The 10,230-nt window shown below is 32.8% G+C and overlaps 1 long non-coding RNA gene across 1 annotated transcript; it reads right to left on the reverse strand.

The window, feature by feature from the left end:
• Nucleotides 1–8,716: 8,716 nt before the first annotated feature.
• Nucleotides 8,717–9,502, reverse strand: LOC146720277 (uncharacterized). Its single transcript, XR_014926151.1, has 3 exons — nucleotides 9,358–9,502; nucleotides 8,914–9,168; nucleotides 8,717–8,849 (listed from the first exon to the last, which is right to left on the reverse strand). It is a non-coding gene; the product is annotated as an uncharacterized LOC146720277 (long non-coding RNA).
• Nucleotides 9,503–10,230: the final 728 nt, after the last annotated feature.

A 10,230-nucleotide genomic window follows, 5' to 3' on the forward strand; every position in this document is an offset into this window, starting at 1 on the left:
ATTTCCATTAAGTTGATGGAAACATATGACTAAATATTTTGCAACAATAGTTTCCAACATATTGTAGCAACTTTTATAACAATAAATATGCTACAACATTGTGTTTGTTTACGAAAGCAACTGTTGTCTATATAATGCTCTTACATTGGTCGAAACAAAATGAGCATTGTTTTGGTGATAGCAACATTATGACAACTTAAAGGAAATGTATGTCAAGCAATCATTTTCCTTATTATGCCAAGGAACGTTTGGCTATCTGGGACTGCGTGAATATCTTCGAAATATACTTTTTTCAAACGAATAACTACACTACTGTATATTTATATACGTCTTGCGTCTTTAACGTATAATAAGTACAACAGTGATGCGCTGCAAGTTTGTGAGATTTTCAGCGGAAACTTGCGCAAGCACGCCAAACTGTGACGTCGCTTACGCATGCACATGAAAGTTTCCGATAGGAAAAAATCCCACGGCAATGACAAAAAAGTGATACAATATTAAAAATCTATAATATAAACGTAAACTATAGATTTTTTGTCACTTTATGCGCATAAAATCTTTTAGTATATATTTATATTATTTTATAGCAGTACACATATTTCCATTCAATTGACAGAAATATCGACTAAATATTTTACAGAAACCGTTTACAACAGATAGAGACAACTTTTATGGCAATAAGTACGCTACAGCATTTCCGCTTGTTTGCAGTAACTAGTGTAGGCAACTATTGTCCGTATAATGCCTTTATGTTAACCTAAACGAAATTACTATTAATTAAGAGTTTAACAAGGCTCTGTAATATAAATATAAATTTAAAGATATAAGACAGGCAATAAGAGCCAACTCGCGGATGACAGTGCGTTATCCTAACGAAACTAAATTTTTCGTTAGGATTAAGTATCTGTGCACAAGGCACCAAATTTTTACTTGGTCACGGCCAAGATTTAAAATATGAAATAATCTCATATTTGAGATTTAATTTCAATAACCCTTTCACCCTCCTATGGAAATAAGTAAATAATGAAATTACTATTATATCGATGATAGCAACATAATGACAACTGAATGAAAACTTGTGTCAAGCAACGATTTTTTTTCTTATGCCAAGGAACGCTTGGCTATCTGGGAAGTTTTTTTGGTATATATAATAAGATGTTCTCACGTTGAGAAATAAATTTATTTTCTAATATTAATGCATTATTTCTACCTATTTCGCTCTTGTTACTTTTGTTAGTATTTTCTGAAGTGCTTGATGATATACTGTTCATGTCCATCGAATTCTTTCTTAAACTTGTGTGTATCATTGAAAATATTGTAGAGTTATTATCTGTCCAACTGCTTGAAGTTGATTCAGGTTCATCAATCATTTCTTCAACCAAACATGGTAAAGAAATATCCTGAAAGCAAATTTATTTTTAGCTAATAATTCTCTGCTATTAATTAGAAATATCAAAATTTTTAATTCTAGAATTATGGAGGAATAAAACAAACAAAATAGTTGATCTTAAGATACATATATTACTATTAATAAAAGAAAAATAAAAATATACAAAATATAAATAGAGTTTGAAGAAAATATATTTTAATAATATATATATTTTTTAATGAAAATTAAATAAATAGTCTTACCTCATTTTGATTGCTGAATACTGAATTAATTGCAGGTACTTTATTTGTAGGTAAAGCAACTGTTGGATGTCTTGCTAAGATGTGTTTTCTTAAATTATTTGTTGTGCTTTTGTATAAAATTTTATGTTTGCACATATTACACATTGCAAACTCATTATCAAGAACAGTGAAGAAAATCCATATATCACTAGTTCTTCTTCTTATTTTTTCTTTCGACATCTTGCCGAAAGAAATACGTTGCACAGTGGGCGATAGTAGCGAAGCAACGAGCAAAAATAATATTGTGAACTGATAACGTTTCTTCATATAATCTCTAAAAACTCACCTTTAAAAAAAGGTAAAAAAAGGCGACCAGTTAAGGGCACGCCATTAACAAAAATTATCCATTGCAAACCCATGTAGAATCCTATCCTATTGCAAACCCATGTAGAATCCTATGAAAAATTAACCATTGCAAACTCATGTAGAATCCTATAAAAAATTAACCATTGCAAACCCATGTAGAATTGTATTAAAAATTATCCATTGCAAACTTATGTAGAATCCTACATTGCAAACCCATGTACAATAGAATTGTATGAAAAATTATCGATTATAAACCCATGTACAATCGTAACAAAAGTAATGAAATAAAAAAAAAATTGCGCCAAGTGAAAGTAGAAACTTGTACCAGTGAAAAATTAAAGTTGCAGACATATATAGAGTCGTATAATGAATCAGTAAAAATTTAAATTTGCAAATGTAGAATCGTACCATAAAAAAACTTATCTTTTAAAAAAAAAGATAAACAAGATGCCAAGTCCATGCGCCATGTGAAAAAGAAATCAAAAAATTTTAGTTAAAAAAACTGGGCGCGCTGCTAAGTTTCAAAATTACAATGCACCTTAAAGTAACATTAATTAATTTAAACACAAAACATATTTTAACTGTAATGAGTTTAAAAGTAACAATTTAATTTTAATATTGTTAGAATATTATTTAGCAGCGCTCCCAGTTTTTTTAACTAAAATTTTTTTATTTCTTTTTCACATGGCGCATGGACTTGGCATCTTGTTTATCTTTTTTTTTAAAAGATAAGTTTTTTTATGGTACGATTCTACATTTGCAAATTTAAATTTTTACTGATTCATTATACGACTCTATATATGTCTGCAACTTTAATTTTCCACTGGTACAAGTTTCTACTTTCACTTGGCGCAATTTTTTTTTTATTTTATTATTTTTGTTACGATTGTACATGGGTTTATAATCGATAATTTTTCATACAATTCTATTGTACATGGGTTTGCAATGTAGGATTCTACATAAGTTTGCAATGGATAATTTTTAATACAATTCTACATGGGTTTGCAATGGTTAATTTTTTATAGGATTCTACATGAGTTTGCAATGGTTAATTTTTCATAGGATTCTACATGGGTTTGCAATAGGATAGGATTCTACATGGGTTTGCAATGGATAATTTTTGTTAATGGCGTGCCCTTAACTGGTCGCCTTTTTTTACCTTTTTTTAAAGGTGCGTTTTTAGAGATTATATCATTCATTTTTGTATATTTTTATGACCGGAATAGAACAATTATTAAACATGTTTATTTAACCTTCTTTGCTTAAAATGATGTGTACAATCATATTCTAGAATCCTCATCATTCCTCCTAAAGCACCCTATTTATATAAATTTACCCATATGTGTGTGTGTGTGTGTGTGTGTATGTGTGTGTGTGTGTGTGTACTAATGTCGAGCATTTTTTATACATTTTCTATTAAATTTAGATAAAAGTTGCAGGATTTAGAAAAAGAAAAAGTTGACACAGACTTTTTCCTAAACGGCGATTTTCAAGGTTATTTAAAGGTCACTTATATTTTCAAAATAGAATTACCTTAATTTTTCTCATATAAATCGATTCCTCGCAATATTTACTATAAAAAGTTGTAAAGGTATAATTTTTACATAATCTTACATAAACTTCGAAATATTACAAATATTTTATTCTATGAAATATTTCAGTTTATGTAAAATTATGTTAACTATCTTTTAAATTATTCACTTTTAGCCATCTTACCCTTACAACCTTTTATAGTGAATATTGCAACAAATTGGTTTATATATATAATATATATATAACATCAGTTATTATTAATTGATGTTTACATTTATTTTTAGACTTACTAGAGCTCTAATGCTCCACATTTTTTGCAAAAACTGTTTATTCTACAGATTTCAAATATGCTTTTAAATGATGATTGAATATTTCCTTTTTTTAATTATTTTTATTATTATTTTTCAATCTCAATCAACTTTTATAACTTTATGCCAGCACGATACAAATACATGTGTCTTTATTTTTTTTATTATTTTCATTATTATTTTTCAATCTCAATCAACTTCTATAACCTTATGCCAGCAGGATACAAATACATGTATGTCTTTATTATTGTATCAACTCTTGTCTTTTCCATGTAACCATGTCTTCATAGTTTGAATTATCCCTTCATCTTTTTCAATCTTTCGCAGAGATTTAATTAATTAAATACACTTCACACGAAATAAAGTTTGCTGGAAGATATACAGCAAACGATAACTGTAAAAACATGATTACGTGGAAAGAACAAGAGTTGGTACAGTAAAGGCAAGTAAGTACGTACATGTAATGTATCGTATTGGCATAACGCTATATCCGCGGAGCAGATAATGTGGCTGTAGAGGTAGTCTGCAGTGCAGCTAATGTGGACGTAGATGTTGATTGAGATAATTGTCTAATATAAAATAGAATTTAAAAATTTAGTTTAAAAAGCTGTTGCATATATAAATAAAGTTTATTTTTTCTAAATTTGGAATATGTTTAATTAATTAATTTTTTAAGTCTATGTTTAATAAATTTTTTAAGTCTGTATTCAATAATTTTATTCATTTGATAAATACATGTATGTCTTTATTTTGATATGTTTAATATAATTAGAAATTCATTATTAATTAGATATGTAAACTATAAATTCATATATAATATTTGAAAATATATGTGAATATTTAAATTTTTATCTTCTCCTTCCTCTCCTTCAATCTCTTTAATATCAATATGTGTATGTGTGTACACGCGCGCACATTTGTACGTATTTATTTATATATTGGATAGTTGAGAGTACTTAATTGATAAAAAATTATGACAATAATAATCCTTGTTTTTTTTTCTTATTATTTACTCAGATTTTTTTGTCTATCTTATAAGATAAACACTTTAGAGATTGAATATTTCAAGTAAACTAATTGTAAGTAAATTTCACATTAATGCATATAGATGTTTAATCATGAATGTACTAAATAAGTACACAAGACGAACAGTGAGTGAGTGAGTGAGAATGAGAGAGTGTGTGTGTGTGAGAAAGAGAGAGAGAGAGAGAGAGAGAGAGAGAGAGAGAGAGAGAGAGAGAGAGTTAGCCAACATAACCCCGCACGCTGCCGATCATGAATGTACTAAATAAGTACACAAGACGAACAGTGAGTGAGTGAGTGAGAATGAGAGAGAGTGTGTGTGTGTGCGTGTGTGTGTGAGAAAGAGAGAGAGAGAGAGAGAGAGAGAGAGAGAGAGAGAGAGAGAGTTAGCCAACATAACCCCGCACGCTGCCGATATGGCGGTGTAGTAATATTTGTCCACAAACGATAACTTTTTTAAGAGCTTTTATTAATACGTGTTATCAATGAGAAATTACAATAAAAGGTGAAGGCAATAAAAGATGTATTTGTTTAATAAACAAATGGTCTGTAACATAGTAACGAAGGTGTAAAAACGTATAAGGTGTATGACGAAAAGAAACGATCCGGAAATCCAAGTCCGAAGATTCTTGACCACGTATAGAAATTTTTCAAAAATTCAGAAATTGAATTTCCCGCTCAAGAGAATATTCCTGTGTTGATCACTGATCACGTCGGGGTCACCAAAATGTAGTTTGCTCAAGTCGAAAGCGAATTTTTGGTATTTCGTATACGTTCCGAAGAAATAAAATATAGTACTGTTATCCGTCATCTCGATGAAAAGGCATTAATTGTCGTTTCGGAAATTGTTGAAAATCCACCCGAAAATGATAAATATAACGCTTTAAAATCGGCGCTCATTAATCGCTTCACGGATTCAGAAGAAAAACGCTTACGTCAATTATTAGCCGGAATTGAATTGAATGATAAAAAACCAACGGAGCTTTTACGAGAGATACGCCAATTATCCGGTGGATCTTTAGCGGATAATATTTTACATTCACTTTGGCTTCAACGTTTGCCATACAAAGTTCAAGCGACTTTAGCTGTTGTTGAGGATGTACCCTTAATCAAGCTAGCTGAACTCGCTGATAAAATAGTCGAACGTGATACCGGGTATCAAATAACCGAAGTAAATACTTCTTTAAAATCAAAGCAATCGGATCTTGCCGATTTAGAAAAAAGATTTGCTGCGCTGGAAGTTTTTCGTCGTCGCGGTAGATCTTTTAGTCGATCTCGAAGTAAAACAAGATTAAGATCTAATTCAAAAGATAAAAAGTCGGATTCTAAGGAACAAATTTGTTTTTATCACAAGAAATTTGGAGATAAAGCAAAGAAATGTACAATTCCTTGTACTAAGTCAAAAACTCTTTGTCTCACTGATTCAACGGAAAACTAGAGATACCGTTGAAGATAGAGGCAACTCGCAACGGTTTACCTTGTCATCGCCTTGTTATTTTTGACAAGTCGTCTAATTTACAATTTCTTGTTGACACTGGTGCTGACATTTCTTTGCTTCCCAAGAAAATATTATACAAACCGTTATCAACCAATTTAAAACTTTTTGCTGCTAACGGAACACACATTGATACTTATGGATCTAAAACTCTTTCCGTGGATCTTGGTCTCAGGAGAATTTTCCGTTGGAAATTTTGCGTGGCGGACATACAACGTCCCATTTTAGGCGCAGATTTCCTCGGACATTTTAATCTCCTTGTAGATGTTAAAAACAAACGTCTAATTGATTCCTTAACAGGTCTTAAAAACTGTGGAAAGATACAAGAAGTTTTGCAATTATCAATTTGTACCACATCTCCAGATTCTTCTTTTCACAAGATTTTAGCAGAATTTCAAGGACTTACTCATTTTGCCCCTCTTTCATCGGTAAACTCACATGGAATTGAACATCGGATTGTTACGGAAGGTCCTCCGAAATTTGCAATTCCCAGAAGACTTTCTCCGGAGAAACTGAAGTATGCTAAAGAAGAATTTAAATTCATGATGGACCAAGGTATTTGTAGACCATCATGCAGTACGTGGGCAGCACCTTTACATATGGTTCCAAAAAAGGAAAATGTATGGAGACTTTGTGGAGATTATCGTGCGTTAAATTTGGTCACTGTCCCTGATCGATATCCATTGCCTCACATACAGGATTTCACTGCGGAGCTCTACGGTAAGAATATCTTTTCTAAGATTGATATGGTTAAAGCGTACTATCAAGTACCCGTTGCAAAGGAAGATATTCCTAAGACCGCTGTAACTACACCTTTTGGACTTTTCGAATTTTTGGTTATGCCTTTTGGTCTTCGTAACGCAGCTCAAACTTTTCAGAGGTTTATGAATATATTGTTAAATGATTTAGATTTTGCATTTTGCTATCTTGATGATATTCTCATAGCTTCTAGAGATGAGTCAGAACACATAGCTCATTTGCGGATTGTTTTTGATCGTCTACAGAAAGCTGGATTGTCACTTAATGTTTCCAAATGTCTTTTTGGTCAAAAAGAAATTGCTTTTCTCGGATATCTTGTCTCTAATCAAGGTCCGAAACGACAATTAATGCCTTTTCATCGAGATGACGGATAACAGTACTATATTTTATTTCTTCGGAACGTATACGAAATACCAAAAATTCGCTTTCGACTTGAGCAAACCACAATTTAGGTTGCTTGTGCCAGAATGTGGGAAGTTTTACCAGACGAAATTCATTAGAATGGATCTGAATGGACTCACCAGATTGCTGTTGCATATTTCCAGAGGGTGAATTAAAAATTTCCGATCCCACCTGATTTAAAATGTTCTCTTTCGAAGATGTCAAAGCAGTTGAAGTAGACGGAACAGTAGAGTTAGTTGTCTCAGTTCTAGGAGGAGATCTATCCAAAGGCATCTCGATTGATATTCCGATGACGAAAAGAAACGATCCGGAAATCCAAGTCCGAAGATTCTTGACCACGTATAGAAATTTTTCAAAAATTCAGAAATTGAATTTCCCGCTCAAGAGAATATTCCTGTGTTGATCACTGATCACGTCGGGGTCACCAAAATGTAGTAATATTTGTCCACAAACGATAACTTTTTTAAGAGCTTTTATTAATACGTGTTATCAATGAGAAATTACAATAAAAGGGTGAAGGCAATAAAAGATGTATTTGTTTTAATAAACAAATGGTCTGTAACATAGTAACGAAGGTGTAAAAACGTATAAGGTGTAAGTGTATATGTGGTGTAAGTGTAGATGTAAAAATGCTATAGTTAATGCTGCAGTAACGCCACAGTACTCCCCCCCAAGCGACGACTACGTTGCGAAATGGACTTTCTTCTTAGCTGGGTAAGTTCGTAGTGGTTTTCCGAAAGAAGCAGTAGAAGAAGTACTATGATCATCCATGACTGATGTGGTTGTAGGAACTGCAGGTACAACTGATGGTACAACAGATGTGGTTGTAGATGTAGATGTAGACGAAGTACTAGAAGAGGATGAATGAAGAACAGAAGAATCTTCCTTGGGAAAAAAGGCTGGTTTCAGACGTTCCGTTGAGACGTTGACCAATTTTCCTGAAATGTCAATAGTAAACAAAAAATCAGAAATTCGTTTGTTAACAAGAAAAGGACCAGAATAAGGTGCTTGAAGAGATTTCTTAACAGCATCTTCACGAAGCCAAACATGAGTACAATCGTAAAGATTTTTGTGTACAAAAGGTGATTTTTTGGAGTGATGATGGGTAGGAGAAGATCTAATATTCCTCATATGTATTCTATGTTTCTCTAAAAATATTTCAAGATCTCCTTTCTTTGAACTCTTCACTTCAATTAAGGAAACTTATGCTTACTGGTTCATCTGTACCTATATATTGTGACTGTTCCTCTGAGTTAATTCGTCCATATGTTCCTAAACCTCTTCGTAAGAGAATTTTTGATGTAGTTCATGGCCTCGCACATCCCAGCGGTAGAACTACAGCTAAACAACTTCTACAGAAATTTATTTGGCCGTCATTGAATAAAGACGTTAAAGAGTGGTCTGGCTCTTGCCTACCTTGTCAACGTTCCAAAATTTCAAGACATACAAAAAATGTCCCTGTTAAAATTGCGGTTCCTGATCAGCGTTTTCAACATGTTCATTTGGATTTAATAGGCCCTCTTCCTTCTTGTCAAGATTTCCGTTATTGCTTAACAATAATAGATCGATTCTCGAGGTGGCCTGAAGCTATTCCACTTAAAGAAATAACTGCTGAAACAGTTTCGACAGCTTTCTATTCTCATTGGGTGGCTAGATATGGATCTCCTATAACTATTACTACAGATCAAAGCCCACAATTTGAAGCATCTCTCTTTAAAGCATTAACTAATTTGATTGGATGTGATCGCAAGAGAACTTCTGCTTATCATCCAGCTTCAAACGGAATTCTGGAGAGATGGCATAGGACTGTTAAGACTGCAATTATGTGTCATCAGACGAAGAATTGGTTGGAATCTTTACCTACTGTTCTTCTTGGTCTTCGTTCGTGTTTTAAAGAAGATTTGAAAACTTCACCTGCTGAATTACTCTATGGAACTACTCTTCGGATTCCTGGTGAATTCTTTATTGAGGAAGATTTTCCAGCAGATCCTGAAATATTTTTAGAGAAACATAGAATACATATGAGGAATATTAGATCTTCTCCTACCCATCATCACTCCATAGTAATATTTGTCCACAAAGTCTCCATACATTTTCCTTTTTTGGAACCATATGTAAAGGTGCTGCCCACGTACTGCATGATGGTCTACAAATACCTTGGTCCATCATGAATTTAAATTCTTCTTTAGCATACTTCAGTTTCTCCGGAGAAAGTCTTCTGGGAATTGCAAATTTCGGAGGACCTTCCGTAACAATCCGATGTTCAATTCCATGTGAGTTTACCGATGAAAGAGGGGCAAAATGAGTAAGTCCTTGAAATTCTGCTAAAATCTTGTGAAAAGAAGAATCTGGAGATGTGGTACAAATTGATAATTGCAAAACTTCTTGTATCTTTCCACAGTTTTTAAGACCTGTTAAGGAATCAATTAGACGTTTGTTTTTAACATCTACAAGGAGATTAAAATGTCCGAGGAAATCTGCGCCTAAAATGGGACGTTGTATGTCCGCCACGCAAAATTTCCAACGGAAAATTCTCCTGAGACCAAGGTATTTGTAGACCATCATGCAGTACGTGGGCAGCACCTTTACATATGGTTCCAAAAAAGGAAAATGTATGGAGACTTTGTGGACAAATATTACTACATTTTGGTGACCCCGACGTGATCAGTGATCAACACAGGAATATTCTCTTGAGCGGGAAATTCAATTTCTGAATTTTTGAAAAATTTCTAT

The sequence above is a fragment of the Nylanderia fulva genome, unplaced genomic scaffold (genome assembly GCF_048542155.1).
Source record: "Nylanderia fulva isolate GAGA-0341 unplaced genomic scaffold, ASM4854215v1 Scaffold73, whole genome shotgun sequence".
NCBI classification, from domain to species: Eukaryota; Metazoa; Arthropoda; class Insecta; order Hymenoptera; family Formicidae; genus Nylanderia; species Nylanderia fulva.